This window comes from Erpetoichthys calabaricus, chromosome 5 (assembly GCF_900747795.2).
Source record: "Erpetoichthys calabaricus chromosome 5, fErpCal1.3, whole genome shotgun sequence".
NCBI classification, from domain to species: domain Eukaryota; kingdom Metazoa; phylum Chordata; class Cladistia; order Polypteriformes; family Polypteridae; genus Erpetoichthys; species Erpetoichthys calabaricus.
In genome coordinates, this window is record NC_041398.2 from 22,876,874 (window position 1) to 22,894,679 (window position 17,806).

Genomic DNA, 17,806 nt, shown 5'->3' on the forward strand with positions numbered 1-17,806 from the left:
GGCCCTCCTGATTATTCAGTGAGTATTCAATGACATCTCTCTTATTACGGACTCAGGTGACGCGGCAGTCCTTCTCCTCCTTGACCTGTCCGTTGCCTTTGACACTATTGACCATGAGATATTGCTGATGCGGCTTGAACATCTTGTTGGGCTGAAAGGGGCTGCTCTTAACTGGTTCAGGTCATATTTAACTGGTAGACACTTTTCAGTGACTTTAAATTCCTCTTTTTCGTCTACTGCTCCTCTTAAATACGGTGTTCCTCAGGGATCCATTTTGGGTCCTATTTTATTCTCTATATACCTTCATCCTATTAGAGCTATTTTTAGGAAATTTAACATTTCTTTTCACTGCTATGCTGATGATACTCAGGTTTATATTCCTGTCTGCAACTCTGCAATAAATCAACTCCACAACTGTCTTTCTGAACTAAGATCCTGGAAGGCTAATAATTTTCTTGATCTGTATCAAAATAAAATGGAGGTGCTTATAGTCAGCTAAAGCCCAAATTGATCTTGGACTTCTCGGCTCTTTCTCTGTCTTTTGCAAACCTCAAGTCTGCAATCTTGGTGTAATCTTTGACAGTAACCTCTCTTTTGAGAAACAAGTAAATTCTGTAGTCAAGAGTTGCTTTTTCCAGCTTCGTCTATTAGGTAAGATCAAGCCTTTTTTTATCTTCTAGAGATCTTTAGAAAGCTACTCATGCTTTTATTTTTTTTCTCGCCTTGATTACTGCAACTCGCTGTATTCTGGGATTAGCAAATCCCTGATACACAGGTTACAGTTGGTCCAGAATGCTGCCGCTCGCTTTTCTTGGTGGGGGCAAGAAAGTCTGACTCTGTTTCTCCTATTTTAGCTTCTTCACGCTGGCTGCCTGTCAGTTTTCGAATTGATTTTAAAATCTTGTTGCTAGTTTTTAAATCTTTACATGGGCTTGCTCCTGTCTATTTATCCGAATTGTGTGTTTTACACCAGCCACCTAGAGTGCTTAGATCTTCTGGTCAGCTGTCTCTGGTTGTCCCGCGTACCAAGTGTAAAACCAAGGGGGACACAGCTGCTGCTCCTCGCCTGTGGAACTCTTTACCTCGTCATATAAAGGAGTCGTCTACAATTGAACTGTTTAAACCAAGACTAAAGACTCAGTTCTATTTAAATGCATTCCTGACCTTCAGTAATACTGATGGTTTCCTCATTGTGATTATATAACATCACTTCTATTTATTAATTTATTTTATTTTTATTATGTTCATATATTTTTATTTCTATTTATGTTATTTATGATATTTGTTTGTTTTTCTTTTATTCTTTTATTGTAAAGCACTTTGGCCACAGCATTCCTATGTTGTTTTAAATGTGCTATATAAATAAATTGACATTGACATTAAAGATGTCATGAACCTGTATTTTAATGAAGTCATCAAGAACAATTATATGGTTCAAAAATTTGTCAGCACCTTGTCTAAGAACACTTCTAGAGGTTTTCAGGATGACCCCTGTATGCAAAGTTCTATGAACTGTAATTATCTTAATAAAGAATAGGCAGACTCTGTAATCACATTTAAAATGTTACTAAACAAAAATATAATTACATTTCAATAAGGAGTCCATTCATTCTTTTTACGAGATCTGATTTTCTTGCCAACAGGTATATCGGAAGCAGCGGCAGCAACACTGTCTGGGGCAGAAGGTTTGAAGCTCTCCAGAAGTTCTCTCGTGTCGGCGTTTGGCACAGAGAATGCCAGAATGTTCAAACCGGTCATGTCCTTGACAAATTCCGTCCATCCCCTAGGTCTCTGATAGGATGGTATGTTGTGACGGCCGGTCAAGTTCCGCATTAGATCAACCATATTCGTACCGGCTCCACGAAACACAAACTCTCCCAAGCCATTCCAGTAGGTTGTATTAGTGTTATGCGACATTTTCTGTAAAATAAGTTCGGTATATTTCTTTGATTTATCTGGCGCACTTTTCAAAATGTCATCATACACCCAATCTTCTGAGGTACTAAGAGACTCTTTGATCTCACCCGGCAGTTCCTCCTTGCTCTCTGCAGGCAGCAAAAGTGTTTTTATGATAGATAGATAGATAGATAGATAGATAGATAGATAGATAGATAGATAGATAGATAGATAGACTCTTGCACATTATCTGCTATTTGTAACTATCCAAAACACTTTACACAGACGTTCGCTTACACTTTGCATACAAAATACTCTTTAACAAAACGCATGCGCAATCCCTACACCAAGATGCTACAACTTATATTATACACACACGAGCGCGCTCACGCTCCTACACATAGAGAGATGGTACTGAGCATAATAATTAACAATAACCTATGATCAACGTCATTTTGGATTTTAAATTCCCAGCCCCTCTCGTTTTACTCAGATATAATTTTTTAAAAGGGACTTGCCGGATTCTGACTAATAGATTGGAGAATCAACTTGGAGATATTGACCTAATTGGGGCTGTCAGCTTCAATCATCAGGAATGTGGCTGCATGCCTTTCTGTGAGATGGAGACGTGTTTCACCACAGGACCTGTCAGCTTGACCTTCTGTGAGATGGCTTTCTGTGAGATGGGGAAAGCTGTTTCGTTCAAACTGCGGCTTACAGAGAGCAATTAAAAGCGGTTTAAAAGGCCTTCCTTTTTTACAAATTATAAAGCAAAGGTTAGATAGATATTTTAATCTCATGATAATATTAAAATAATAGATAGATGCAGGGACATGCTCCAGCACCGTTGAGAGGATATGCAGGAGCGGCTATAAGGGAGACCTCGCCGGCTGCGTATGAGCACGAACATATCTGGACATGTCGATCAGGCCTTGGGATCGTGGCAAGGTCGTTCTTTTGATATAAAGGGCATCAGGAGAAGGGGCAAGGAGGGGGGAGCCAGACAACAAACAGGTGTTGACACACCGGGGGGGCAATGCAGAGGCAGCATCCATCAGACTGCTCTTGACACAAACCCTGAACCAATCAGGTGGGTGGGAGTGGGATTAAGGTGGGGGTCTGGGCGGGACCAACACCCATCAAACTGCTGTTGACACAAACCCTGACCAATCAGGTGGAGGGGGTGGGATTCATGCGGGGTTAGGGAGGGGGCAGGTTGGAATTCACCAATCACAAGAGGGGGGGGAGGGGCACATCATTTAAATCAACCAATCAGAGGAAAGGCTCTGTTTCTTAGTTGGTTAATGCGCCTGTCTAGTAAACAGGAGATCCTGATTTCGAGTCTCAGCGGTGCCTGCACTTTGTCATATTCTTTTGAGTGGATTTTCATCTTGGCACTCGGATGTGCGCCGCACACGACCCCAACTCCCTCTAAATGCAACGATTGCCTCTTAAGGGACTTTCTCACTCCGCGCAACACCTGATGCTCACCTGCAGTATCTTAGTCCGTATTTTAGAATCGAAGTATTCTGCCCTAAGCATTCTGTTTTGCAGAGTGAAATGGAAATTTGGCAATTAAGTACCCAGCATGGGGCACTGTGGCTTAGCTGGTTAAAGCACCTGTCTTGTAAACAGGAGATCCTGAGTTCAAATCTCAGCAGTGCCTTCTTCACTCTGCGTCCTTCCATTTCTTTTCTGCAGTACACGCACAGCTGAATCCGTGGCAAAGTGAATTTGAAATTAGACTGTGTGTAAACCTTGCCGTAAACTTGCCCAGAAAAACTAATCCTTTTTTACGTTTTTATTTTATTTTTTAAGTCTTTAAGGCCAGTCGACAAAAATAATGGAAAATCTTGATGAAGAAATGACTTTAAGAATGCCATTGAAGAAGACGACTGCTTTTCTCAGGTACGTGAGTCTGTTGTGCTTTTCAGATGACCTCTTGATCGTCCTCATCACGGATTATGTGGACGTTGTCTCTTCATCTAGCGCTTCCTTTTGAACATTGAATTCAAACAACATAAGGCAAACTTCCCTCTTTTCAAAAGCGACTGATCGTAGAGCTGCTCTTGCTAAATGTGCGTTCTCCTTTCAACTGCTTTTTAATTACAAAGAGGTGGACATTTGTTGCATGTTAACTGGCTCTTAGGGGTACAAGAAACTCTTTGCAACATCAGGTGCTGTGGCTTAGCTGGTTAAAGTGCCTGCCTAGTAAACAGGAGATCCTGAGTTCGAGTCTCAGCGGTGCCTGATCTTTGTCATATTCCTTTGAGTGGATTTTCATTTTGGCTCTTGAATGTGCCTGGAAACTTTGCAAAGAAGAAGTTAGCTTTGTCCGTTTCAGTGCTTAAGACGGTGGTGGAGCGGAGCTCTCAGCTTTAATTCTCTATGCTTTGGCCAGTGAATGAAAGACAGGAAAGCGAAAGCCTGCCTGTTTGCCTGCCTTCGTGACGTGTTGCTCTGTAGCAAGTCAGCAATGAACGAGAACAACTGATCACGATATAAGTGTAGATGAAGTGTCCGTGCTTAAACAGAGTGCGGCATGATGCTTTACCAGATCTGTGAATTTGAATTTAGGAGGAATGGCCAGAAGGAAAGGTGCATCCTTTGTGACAAGGTGGCCAAGTGGTTAAGGCGATGGACTACTAATCCATTGTGTTTTGCATGCGTGGGTTCGAATCCCACCCTTGTTGTGACTTTAACTCTTAAGAGTCTATTATCCTCTCTGTGTCTGCAGCTCAAATTCAAGAAGAAAATATTCTGATGCTTCTTTCCGCAAATGACCCCACCTCCCAATAAACGCAACAATTGCCTCTTAAGGGACTTTCTCACTCGGCGCAACACCTGATGCTCACCTGCAGTATCTTTGTACAAATTTTAGAATCAAAGTATTCTGCCCTAAACATTCTGTTTTACAGATTGAAATGGTAAATTGGCAAACAAGCATCTGGCGTGGGGCGCCGTGGCTTAGCTGGTTAAAGCGCCTGTCTTGTAAACAGGAGATCCTGAGTTCAAATCTCAGCGGTGCCTTCTTCACTCTGCGTCCTTCCATTTCTTTTCTGCAGTACACGCACAGCTGAATCTGTGACAAAGTGAACTTGAAATTAGACTGTGTGCAAACCTTGCCGCATACTTGCCCGGAAAAACTAATCGGTTTTTACGTTTTAATATTATAAGTCTTTAAGGGCAGTCAACAAAAGAGAATGGAAAACCTCGATGAAGAAATGACTGTACTTCCTTTTGAACATTGGATTCAAACAACATAAGGCAAACTTCCCTCTTTCCAAAAGCGAGTGATCGTGGAGCTGCTGTTGCTGAAAGTGCGTTCTCCTTTCAAATTTTTTTTTATTACAAAGAGGTGGACATTTGTTGCATGTTACTTGGCTCTTAGGGGTATGAGGTCACAACGCTAGAATCTCTTTGCAACATCAGGCACTGTGGCTTAGCTGGTTAAAGCGCCTGCCTAGTAAACAGGAGATCCTGAGTTCGAGTCTCAGCAGTGCCTGCTCTTTGTCATGTTCCTTTGAGTTGATTTTCACCTTGGCGCTCAGATGTGCCTGGAAACCTTGCAAGGAACAAGTTAGCTTTGTCCGTTTCAGTGCAGAAGACGGAAGTGCGGCGGAGCTCTTAGCTTTAATTCTCTTTGCTTTGGCCAGTGAACGACAGAGAGGAAAGCGACAGCCTGCCTGCCTTCGTGACGTGTAACAGATTGCTCTGTAGCAAGGCAGCAATGAAAGAGGACAATTGACCACGATATGAGTTTAGATGAAATATACAAACTTAACCACAGAGTGTGGCATGATGCTTTACCAGATCTGTGAATTTGAATTTAGGAGGAATGGCCAGAAGGAAAAACCCTTCAGTCACGTGACAAGGTGGCCGAGTGGTTAAGGCGATGGACTGCTAATCCATTGTGCTCTGCATGCGTGGGTTCGAATCCCACCCTTGTCGTGACTTTAAATCTTAAGATTCTATTATCCTCTCTGTATATATTTTTGTCTGCAGCTCAAATTCAAGAAGAAAATATTCCAACGCTTCTTTCCGCAAATGACCTCAACTCCCTCTCAACGCAACGATTGCGTCTTAAGGGACTTTCTCACTCTGAGCAACACCTGATGCTCACCTGCAGTATCTTTGTCCATATTTTACAATCAAAGTATTCTGCCCTAACATTCTGTTTTACAAATTGAAATGGTGAGTTGGCAATTAAGCATCTGGCATGGGGCGCTGTGGCTTAGCTGGTTATTTTATTTTTGAAGTTTTTAGATAAGCCTAGTGTTCTTACTCGTCAAAGCTGTTTCCAAACTTAAATAGTCGTACACGCTGCAAGAATCTAGTGAGAAACAAAATGTCCACATCGGGCTCGATCTGACCTTCTCATTTGTCTGAAATCCCAGATAGATCACAAACTTAAAGTTAAGCAGTGAAAGCACAGATTATTCATCAAGAGGGAGCATGCAACAACTTGGCCAGTTAGCTCAGTTGGTTAGAGCGTGGTGCCAATAACACAAAGGTCATGGGTTCGACCCCCATATAGATCAGCAGCAATCCGATCAACACTTAATGTTTGTTTCCATTGCATGCTTATACCTGGGTGTTTTTTCATTCACCCTCCATGCTTTTTCATTCAAATTAAAACTAATTGAAAATTAGAGACAAACAATTCATTTACCATCCAACATAGTCTCTATTCAGTTTTGCCATGGCAACTTTAATTGAAATGAAAATCGCTCCACCATTAACCGAGAGTATACTAACGACACACTGCATCCTGGTCAATCAAGTGCAGCCCTCAGTCTGTGAGCAGTGCAGCAAAGTCCACTGTGCAAGACAGGGATATTCTCTCTTTGCAATCTCTTTTAATCTTGATAGCATTGCTTTCTTTATTTTCCCCTTTCATTCTAAGCAAACTGTACATCTCCAAGTTTCAAAAAAAAGAGAGAGAGAGAGAAAGAAAGAAGGAAATAAACAAATGAATAAATGTAAACTCCATTGCCCCATTTAACAGTCCTGGAAGGGAAAAGAGCGAAATATATATCAGTCAGTCTTAGGAAAGATCCTATGCGGTGCAATAAGTTCAAGGTCACAGTGCTCTCGTGGGCAGTTAACATGGAAGTGTCTCCACGAGCAGCTTTATTTTCATACCTCTCAGCTGTAACTGTAGGGTAAGCTGACATTCAACGGGCTACAAATATGATGAGATTGCCTCATCCGTCCACATTATTGCGTGAAGTTGACAATAACAAAGATTATCAAGGGATTGCTACAAGATCTCAGGAACATGAGGATGCTTAACTCCCGTTGCAAACGAGCAAATGTTTCTTTTAAAAATGCAATGTTTGTGATTCATCCGCAGCACTAGTGAGCAGCAGAGCGGAACCAGATTAATTAACGTCCATATAATTCTGAAAGAGCCACTTGGTACTGCTCTGTCTGTGGCCCAGCTGGCGCCCCCGAGCAGCCGTGAGTTGAGGTAATTCTTGGTAGCGAAAACCAATCACATCGCTTTCTGCTACCAAGATTCTACCAAGAGTTGAAAGCTCGGGCCAATCGCAGCCCATATCGGCTACCAAGAACTGACCATTCACAACCTGTTTCGGCTACCAAGAATTGGTCAATGATGGCTCGGTCGGCTACCAAGAATTGACGAATCATGGCTCGTGTTGGCTACCAAAACTCAGAAAGGGCGGGCCAGCCTCTTGTCAGTTAATGCATTCTGCAAAAGTTTGTTTGAGTCTGCACACAGACGCTTTGCGATTTGCGTTTTATTTTGAACTTTCTAAAAATGTTACTGACGAGTGTCGGTTTGAGCAGATATACTGTATTTACATTCACACACACATTTTTTGAATGATTTTTTAACCATTCTTGGTGCAGTTTATTACATTTATTAAATATGTGTGCAAAACATGTAAAGACAGATATAATAATGTATAAATATAATAAACATTGAATTGTATAATCAAAGTTTCATTTTTTATACTTAATACTAATTTTACAAATTGTTCATATCAATACTAATACAGAATAATAATAATATACTATATATATTATACTATATATTAACATTAATGGTATAAAATATGCTTATAAAATAGACCTACACCTTTAATACTCAGACGATTCTAATCGTGCTGTAGAACAGCATACATATTATATATATATATATATATATATATATATATATATATATATATATATATATATATATATATATATTATATATATTGTCACGGATGAGCGGGGACACTGTCCGGCCGGGACGCCTGGACAGTCCCCGAGTTGGACGATACTTCTCCTCGGCCACGAGAGGGCAGCCGCCCGGGCCTAATTGGGGGCCACAGGAATGGAGCCAGGTTACTCACCACTGTGAGAAGACGTGGCCACCATCCAGGACAGTTAGGGAGTCCTGGATGGCAGCACTTCCGCCACACCAGGAAGTGCTGCCGGAAGTAATCCCAAGGGCACCCGGTGTACTTCCAGGTGCTCTCCTGACACTTCCGCCACACCAGGAAGGGATGTCATGGGGAGCACCTGGGGCTCATCCGGGTCATAATAAAAGGGGCCGCCTCCCTCCAGTCAAGGCGAGAGTCGGGAGGAAGAAGACGAAGCGGGTTGGAGAGGAGTGGAGGCGGACCAAAGAGAAAGGCATTGTGTTGTGGCCAGGACTTGTGAAAGGGTGAATGGTGCTTTGGCACTGGATTGTGCACTACTGACTTGTAAATATAATGTATAATAAACGTGTGTTGGGTGACATGAACGTGTCTGCCTGTCTGTGTCCAAGCCAGTCTCCACAATGGCGCCCAACGTGGGGCCCTCCTCCGGCTAAAAGGAGGGGACCCCGTTTTCAAAAAAATAATTTTGTGGAGGCTGCCCGCACAGCGGACGAAGACGCACGTTTATCGCGGCACGCAGTCCTGCGCCAACGTCTCAGAAAACGCTCGCCGAAGACCACGCCTGACGGACGTTTAGCAGTATGGGGAAGAAGAAGGGCAAACGCGCCCCTAAGATAGCGACGCCCCTGCCCAACGTCGTCTTTGCGGACGCACGGGTTGACAGGGCAACAGAAGAGGCCACCCAGCAGCAGTATACTCAAGAAGACGGGAACCGGGAGGTAAGTCTCGCGTGTGATGGAGATACGCTTGGCGGGGCTTACCCTGTTGTCTCCTGGTCTTGCTTTTTAGCAGGAGACTGCCCGAATCCGCGTCTGTGGCCGAAGCACGCCAACCCCTGGAGTGATGGCGAGACGGGGACGGAAGACGAGGAAGAATCGCTACTGGTTGCAGAAGGGCTGCGGGGCGGAAGCTGCCCGGAAGACTCTTCCCCAATCGAGTCCGCTCATAGGGTGGAGGGAGCGTCGAAAGACCAGAAGTTCCTCCCAGAGACAAGCACAGGATTGGACGGGGTCTGTTGTATACCCGCCGGTGAAGACTTGAAGGCGGGACCAACGAACATCAATCCTGAAGCGCTCAAAGACCCAACGGAGCATGCGCAGGGGCTCCACGGCTCCCAGCCGGCAGGTGAGTGCAAAGAAGGCATGAATTCACCGCCGGCTGATGTTAGTGAATTGTTGTTGGCTGTATGGGACTTGGAGAAAGTCTTTCGTCCTGTACAGCCTCTTCTACAGATGCTGAGTGAGGTAAAGGGCGTAATTAAGACACTGGAGGAGACTGCGGACGCGCCCCTGAGAACCGTACTGAGATGGTTGAGGCGGCGCGACGTAGGATTCTCCTGCCAGTCCGATGTCGGGGTACAGGTAAGTGATACGCGTACCAAAAATAATAATGGAAACCCTAGCGAAAAGGACCCGGATGTAACGGAAGGGATCCAAGTAGCAAGGGTTCCGACAGTAGATCGGGGGACGAGTACTGAGCCTGCAGTACGAGCAGAGACGTGGGGGCGGTGCCGGCTTGTATGTGTCGGTACCCAGACCGCCCCGCGCAAGGAAACTGCTGCGCTCATAACCCGTTCGAGAGGTGTGCAAACAGCACGGGGTCCCTCTTTGTCCCATAAGGGGATCCAGGCTGTTACAGCACCCCAGAGTAACGGGAGGCCCCGGAGGAAAACGGAAGGGTCTCCCGCCAGGCCGAAATGAGACCATGAGAGCTCGCGTGCGAAGAGAGAGCTCTCTCCAAGGCATTGGAGAGTTGCCCCAAACCAAGCTGAAGAGATACAGGCACGGGCGTTCCCGTCCTGTTTTCAGGCCCGGAGGGCACCGGAAAGACAAGGGGTGTGCCGGTGTTACATGTGCCATGGAGTCGGGCATCTGTGGAGACGTTGTCCCTATGCCTTGAGCAGAGATGCCATTAGGTGGCGTCGGGACGACGTCTCCGCGTCTGTTTCTTGTTTTACAGGTCTGGACCGTGGAAGATGGTATTCCGGGACCCCGCCTTGGGAAATTTCTATCCCTCGCGGGACGGGCTGCTTTGCCAGATGGGCTTCAGCTGGTGAGGGGGCAGTGTCACGGATGAGCGGGGACACTGCCCGGCCGGGATGCCTGGACAGTCCCCGAGTTGAACGATACTTCTCCTTGGCCATGAGAGAGCAGCCGCCCGGGTCTAATTGGGGGCCACAGGAATGGAGCCAGGATACTTACCACTGTGAGAAGATGTGGCCACCGCAAGGGGGCGCCCGGACAGTTAGGGAGTCCTGGATGGCAGCACTTCCGCCACACCAGGAAGTGCTGCCGGAAGTAATCCCAAGGGCACCCGGTGTACTTCCAGGTGCTCTCCTGACACTTCCGCCACACCAGGAAGGGATGTCATGGGGAGCACCTGGGGCTCATCCGGGTCATAATAAAAGGGGCCGCCTCCCTCCACTAGGAGAGCCAGAGTTGGGAGGAAGAAGACAAAGCTTGTGAGGAGGGCAAGAGGAGGTCGAAGGTGAAAGAGAAAGAGAAGAAGAAGAAGAGAAAGAAGAAGAGAGAGAGAAGGTTGAAGGTGAGAAGAGAAGGAAAGAGAAAGAGAAGAAGAAAGAGTTGGTGAAGGAAGACATTGTGGTGCTGTAGGAAAATAAAAGAAGTGTGTTTTGGACATTCTGGTGTCTGTCTGTCTGTGTCTGGGGGTATGCTTTCCACAATACATATATATATACATATATTATATATATCTATACTAATAAAAGGCAAAGCCCTCACTGACTCACTGACTGACTGACTGACTGACTCACTCACTCATCACTAATTCTCCAACTTCCCGTGTAGGTCCATCCATCCATCCATTGTCTCCCGCTTATCCGAGGTCGGGTCGCGGGGGCAGCAGCTTGAGCAGAGATGCCCAGACTTCCCTCTCCCCGGCCACTTCTTCTAGCTCTTCCGGGAGAATCCCAAGGCGTTCCCAGGCCAGTCGAGAGACATAGTCCCTCCAGTGTGTCCTGGGTCTTCCCCGGGGCCTCCTCCCGGTTAGACGTGCCTGGAACACCTCACCAGGGAGGCGTCCAGGAGGCATCCTGATCAGATGCCCGAGCCACCTCATCTGACTCCTCTCGATGCGGAGGAGCAGCGGCTCTACTCTGAGCCCCTCCCGGATGACTGAGCTTCTCACCCTATCTTTAAGGGAAAGCCCAGACACCCTGCGGAGGAAACTCATTTCAGCCGCTTGTATTCGCGATCTCGTTCTTTCGGTCACTACCCATAGCTCATGACCATAGGTGAGGGTAGGAACATAGATCGACTGGTAAATTAAGAGCTTCGCCTTGCGGCTCAGCTCCTTTTTCACCACGACAGACCGATGCAACGCCCGCATTACTGCGGATGCCGCACCGATCCGCCTGTCGATCTCACGCTCCATTCTTCCCTCACTCGTGAACAAGACCCCAAGATACTTGAACTCCTCCACTTGGGGCAGGATCTCGCTACCAACCCTGAGAGGGCACTCCACCCTTTTCCGGTTGAGGACCATGGTCTCGGATTTGGAGGTGCTGATTCTCATCCCAGCCGCTTCACACTCGGCTGCGAACCGATCCAGAGAGAGCTGAAGATCACGGCCTGATGAAGCAAACAGGACAACATCATCTGCAAAAAGCAGTGACCCAATCCTGAGCCCACCAAACCGGACCCCCTCAAGGTCGGGTGCAGTGTGAGTTGGGTGGTGGCCGAAGGCGGGGACCTTGGCGGTCCGATCCTCGGCTACAGAAACTGGCTCTTGGGACGTGGAATGTCACCTCTCTGAAGGGGAAGGAGCCTGAGCTAGTGCGCGAAGTTGAGAGGTTCCGGCTAGATATAGTCGGGCTCACCTCGACGCACAGCTTGGACTCTGGAACCAATCTCCTTGAGAGGGGCTGGACTCTCTACCACTCTGGAGTTGCCCCCGGTGAGAGGCGCCGAGCAGGTGTGGGTATACTTATTGCCCCCCAACTTGGAGCCTGTACATTGGGGTTTACCCCGGTGGACGAGAGGGTAGCCTCCCTTCGCCTTCGGGTGGGGGGACAGGTCCTAACTGTTGTTTGTGCGTATGCACCGAACAGCAGTTCGGAGTACCCACCCTTTTTGTAGTCCCTGGAGGGGGTGCTAGAGGGCATACCTTCTGGGGACTCCCTCGTTCTGCTGGGAGACTTCAATGCTCACGTGGGCAATGACAGTGAGACCTGGAAGGGCGTGATTGGGAGGAATGGCCCCCCTGATCTGAACCCGAGCGGTGTTTTGTTATTGGACTTCTGTGCTCGTCACGGATTGTCCATAACGAACACCATGTTCAAGCATAGGGGTGTTCATATGTGCACTTGGCACCAGGACACCCTAGGCCTCAGTTCGATGATCGACTTTGTGGTCGTGTTGTCGGACTTGCGGCCACATGTCTTGGACACTCGGGTGAAGAGAGGGGCGGAGCTGTCAACTGATCACCACCTGGTGGTGAGTTGGCTTCGATGGTGGGGGAGGATGCCGGTCAGGCGTGGTAGGCCCAAACGTGTTGTGAGGGTCTGCTGGGAACGTCTGGCAGAGCCCCCTGTCAGAAGTAGCTTCAACTCCCACCTCCGGCAGAACTTCGACCACATCCCGAGGGAGGTGGGGGACATTGAGTCCGAATGGGCCATGTTCCGTGCCTCTATTGTTGAGGCAGCTGACCGGAGCTGTGGCCGTAAGGTGGTCGGTGCCTGTCGTGGCGGCAATCCCCGAACCCGCTGGTGGACACCGGCGGTGAAGGATGCCGTCAAGCTGAAGAAGGAGTCCTACAGGACCCTTTTGTCCTGTGGGACCCCGGAGGCAGCTGATAGGTACCGGCAGGCCAAGCGGAATGCGGCTTTGGTGGTTGCTGAGGCAAAAACTCGGGCGTGGGAGGAGTTTGGGGAGGCCATGGAGAATGACTTTCGGACGGCTTCGAGGAGATTCTGGTCCACCATCCGGCGTCTCAGGAAGGGGAAGCAGTGCAGTGTCAACACTGTATATGGTGGGGATGGTGCGCTGCTGACCTCGACTCGGGACGTTGTGGGTCGGTGGGGGGAATACTTTGAAGACCTCCTCAATCCCATTAACATGCCTTCCAATGAGGAAGCAGAGCCTGGGGACTCAGAGGTGGGCTCCCCCATCTCTGGGACTGAGGTCACCGAGGTGGTCAAAAAACTCCTTGGTGGCAGGGCCCCGGGGGTGGATGAGATACGCCCGGAGTTCCTCAAGGCTCTGGATGTTGTAGGACTGTCTTGGCTGACACGCCTCTGCAACATCGCATGGACATCAGGGACAGTGCCTCTGGATTGGCAGACCGGGGTGGTGGTCCCCCTCTTTAAGAAGGGGGATCGGAGGGTGTGTTCCAACTACAGAGGGATCACACTCCTCAGCCTCCCTGGAAAAGTCTATTCAGGGGTCCTGGAGAGGAGGGTCCGTCGGATAGTCGAGCCTCGGATTCAGGAGGAACAGTGTGGTTTTCGTCCTGGTCGCGGAACAGTGGACCAGCTCTATACCCTTAGCAGGGTCCTGGAGGGTGCATGGGAGTTTGCCCCAACCAGTCTACATGTGTTTTGTGGACTTAGAAAAGGCATTCGACCGTGTCCCTCGGGGAATCCTGTGGGGGGTACTCCGAGAGTATGGGGTACCGGCCCCCCTGATAAGGGCTGTTCAGTCCCTGTACGATCGGTGCCAGAGCTTGGTCCGCATTGCCGGCAGTAAGTCGAACCCGTTTCCAGTGAGAGTTGGACTCCGCCAGGGCTGCCCTTTGTCACCGATTCTGTTCATAACTTTTATGGACAGAATTTCTAGGTGCAGCCACCAAGTCAGGTCGAAGTGATCACTCGAGTAAAGGCAGCTTCACAAAAAAACTGATCCTTAACAAACTGTTATTAGTATATTTTCCCTCAATTTAAAAACGTTTTATTTTCTTCTTAATAAAAATTTAAAAGCTGTACTTCGCCGGTGCGAAGCGCGTGGATTTGACCGACTGACACATACAGACATATTCATGAGTGCAGGTACTTCGGAAAGAAAGCACCGCGTAAACCTAAAGTTTAAATTAACTTCATAGACCTACAAAAGGTTGCCATTCATTTGAGGCAAGATTGCTTTTCTTCTGTACAACTATACGTTGCATTCTCAAAAGAGTGTGCTTGCACGGCTTCGGATATAGATATATATATATATATATGTATGTCTATATATAAATATGTAAGCTTATAAGTACTGCCTTACTTCTCTTTAAGAAAGGAAGATGTAATGATACTTGATTTAAACGATTCCATGTCTTGGTGGGTTTGCGTAGTTTATTGTCAATATCTTTACACCTGTTTTTAAGACTTATTGACTGAAATGGGCTTTCACGAAAAAAGTTAGGGCTTTGCTACAGGATACACCCTCCACAAGTTAAGCAAGTAAAAATAAAATATATATTTCTGTTTTATTTAAACCTTTTAAGTTTGTATGCATAGCCCCATTTGGCTGTTTTAGTTTTTTTTTTCTTTCTTCAGTAATATTTAATCTCCTTAAAGAAAAAGAACATATGCATTTTACTTTTTTTTTTTTTTTTTGTATCTCTTTATTAATATTTTAGTGTAAAAGGATAACCAGTATTTAAACCTTTTATGTTACTTTATAAAGTTATTTTTTTACACAATGTTGAAAAATTAATAAGAAAGCTACATAATTTGGCAGCTGCTGCTTTAATTTTCAATGAAATGAAAAAAGCTCTCCAAGAGAAAACCTCAATGAAGAAGAAACAGTTTGCAAATATATATATATGTATATGTGTATATATATATAATATATATATATGTGTACATATATATATTATATATATATATATAGGGGTATAATGGAGTGTACAGGAAGAGGTAGTACCTCAGATGGGGGAACACGTGGTGCTCCCAGGAGCAGTTTGTCCGCTTTGGTCCTCACCTGTCACTCAGCTCTCACCTGTGGCTCCTTGTAGCTGTTAGCATGCAACAGCGGCCATACCCCAGACAACGGCTTCCACTGGCCGGCTAAACCAGGTGAGGGTAGCCGATGGGCCCAAACCCTCGGTGAACTAGGCCTGCCTACCTATGCATGCGAAGTCTGGACGTCGGCGGAACCTGCGGAAGAGACCATCTAGGTCCAATGGAGGTGAAGGTGATTACAGCAATGCACCGTGGAGTGCACAGAGCAAGATGAGGCACGTAGAACATCTTGGTCATCCACTGCATCCGTACCCATCTCCAGTCGTCAGGACTTGGTCTTGCCACTGGACACAGGTGGTCCCAGACGAGAGAGTGAGGTCGACGCTGCGCAACTGTTCCTCACTATAAACAAAGTCAGCCACGCAAGTCATCAGTCATCAATCTCACATCATCTTTCAAGCCCTGTGGCGACAGGTAAGCGACAAAGCGACAGGTGTGGTGCACTGGGAGTCGTAGCCGCAAGCCTGCACACAGGCGACTCAGGCCATAGGGTCGCTCTTCACTTACTGGAGCAGAAGTGGAGTTCGGCAGCCACCTGAGTGTCTGAGCAGCCCTATTCAGGACAGCACTGCTCACCTCCATGCATGAGGAAGGGGCTAGAAAAGGTGCCCCAAACATTGCCTGCTCCTTTCCACCCTGGCCGGCTAGCCGCGGTCGGCGGGGACCCAACTATGCGGTCGAAATTTAAAAACAAAATGTACTTCACTAAAACTTGCCACATGGAACATCCGCACCCTGCTTGACAGGGTTAACACAGACCGACCCCAACGACGTACGGCACTCATTGCCCACGAACTTGCCAGATACAACATAGACATCGCCGCCCTCAGTGAAACCAGACTCTCCGGTGAAGGAGAACTTACAGAAAGGCTTGCTGGCTACTCATTCTACTGGAGCGGACATGACCCCGACTCAAGGTGAGAAGCTGGAGTTGGCTTTGCTATCAAAACCTCTCTTGCGAGCAAACTCTCCAGTTCCCCGAAAGGAATCAATGATCGTCTTATGACAATGAAACTCCCCCTCATCCATGGAACGAAGGCTGCCACTATTGTCAGCGCGTATGCACCCACCATGACAAACCCAGAAGAGACCATAGACAAGTTTTATGAGGACCTGAACACCGTCATCTCCTCCATTCCTACTGCTGACAAACTTATCATTCTTGGAGACTTTAACGCACGTGTCGGCAGTGATAACATCCCCTGGGAAGGTGTGATGGGGAAGCATGGGGTTGGAAAGTGCAACAGCAACGGCCTGCTGCTCCTCCAAACCTGTGTTAAACAAACACAGTCTTCAACCTCCCCACACGCAACAAGACATCCTGGATGCACCCCCGCTCAAAACACTGGCATCTAATCGACTACGTCATCGTCAGAAACAAGGACCGACAGGACGTGAAGGTGACTAAGGCCATGTGCGGAGCAGAATGCTGGACGGATCACCGCCTCATCGTCTCAAAGATGAAAATCCACATCCAACCTAAGAGAAGACCTCAAGCCACTAAAGCTCCGAAACGCCTTAACATCAGCATGCTGAAGATCCCCGATGTCAGACAGACCTTTGTTGACACCCTGGATGAACGCCTTGCTTCCATCACACTGGACAACCAGGACGCGGAGATGGCGTGGACCACACTTCGTGAGACGGTGTATAGCACAGCCGCTGAGCGCCTCGGACCCTCTACCAGGAAACACAAGGACTGGTTTGATGAAAACAATGCAGCGATCCAACTGCTACTTCAGCAAAAACGCCGGGCATACAAGGCGCTACATGACGATCCAACGTCAACAGCAAAGAAAGTCGCACTGAGAAGCATCCGCAGCAACGTCCAGCTGCAACTGCGCCTGATGCAAGACTCCTGGCTGAGTGCGAAAGCTGATGAGATTCAGGGCTTTGCAGGCAGGAAAGACACGAAGAACTTCTACAGAAGCCTGAGAGAAATATATGGCCCTACCACCTCAGGATCTTCCCCTGTCCTCAGTGCAGACGGCTCTACACTCATCACAGACAAGGAAAAAATTTTAGAAAGATGGGCGGAACACTTTGCCAGTGTGTTGAATACGCCTTCCGTCATCAACAATGAATCCATTGAAAGACTGCCCCAGGTTCCAGCGAAAAAGGCACTGGACGCTGTTCCAGCGTTGGATGAGATACAGACAGCCATCCGCCAGCTGTCCAGTGGTAAAGCACCTGGCTCTGATATGATTCCTGTCGAAATCTACAAAGCGGGTGGACCAGCGCTGACAGATAAGCTGTTGTGTTTAATCCAGATCATCTGGCAGACTGAAACTGTACCACAGGACCTCAAAGACGCTTCCATTATCCACCTGTATAAACGCAAAGGAAACCGTCAGGCCTGCGACAACCACCGTGGAATCTCACTACTGTCCATCGCAGGCAAGATATTGGCCCGTGTCCTACTGAACCGCCTGAATGTACATCTTGAACAAGGTCTCCTACCCGAGAGTCAGTGCGGTTTCCGCAAAGAACGTGGGACTACCGACATGGTGTTTGCTGCCAGGCAGCTCCAAGAGAAATGCCAGGAACAAAA

The 17,806-nt window shown here is 47.4% G+C and overlaps 1 protein-coding gene and 6 non-coding genes across 7 annotated transcripts in view; all 7 read left to right on the top strand.

The window, feature by feature from the left end:
- Positions 1-17,806, top strand: part of LOC127527749 (zinc finger CCHC domain-containing protein 3) — a 227,314-nt gene that overhangs the window by 87,297 nt on the left and 122,211 nt on the right. The gene's annotated exons all lie outside the window — the stretch shown is intronic.
- trnat-ugu (transfer RNA threonine (anticodon UGU)) lies at positions 3,489-3,562 on the top strand. The gene has a single exon. It is a non-coding gene; the product is annotated as a tRNA-Thr (tRNA).
- Positions 4,073-4,146, top strand: trnat-agu (transfer RNA threonine (anticodon AGU)). The gene has a single exon. It is a non-coding gene; the product is annotated as a tRNA-Thr (tRNA).
- On the top strand, positions 4,508-4,589 carry trnas-acu (transfer RNA serine (anticodon ACU)). The gene has a single exon. It is a non-coding gene; the product is annotated as a tRNA-Ser (tRNA).
- trnat-cgu (transfer RNA threonine (anticodon CGU)) lies at positions 4,853-4,926 on the top strand. Its single transcript has one exon. It is a non-coding gene; the product is annotated as a tRNA-Thr (tRNA).
- trnat-agu (transfer RNA threonine (anticodon AGU)) lies at positions 5,328-5,401 on the top strand. Its single transcript has one exon. It is a non-coding gene; the product is annotated as a tRNA-Thr (tRNA).
- Positions 5,766-5,847, top strand: trnas-gcu (transfer RNA serine (anticodon GCU)). Its single transcript has one exon. It is a non-coding gene; the product is annotated as a tRNA-Ser (tRNA).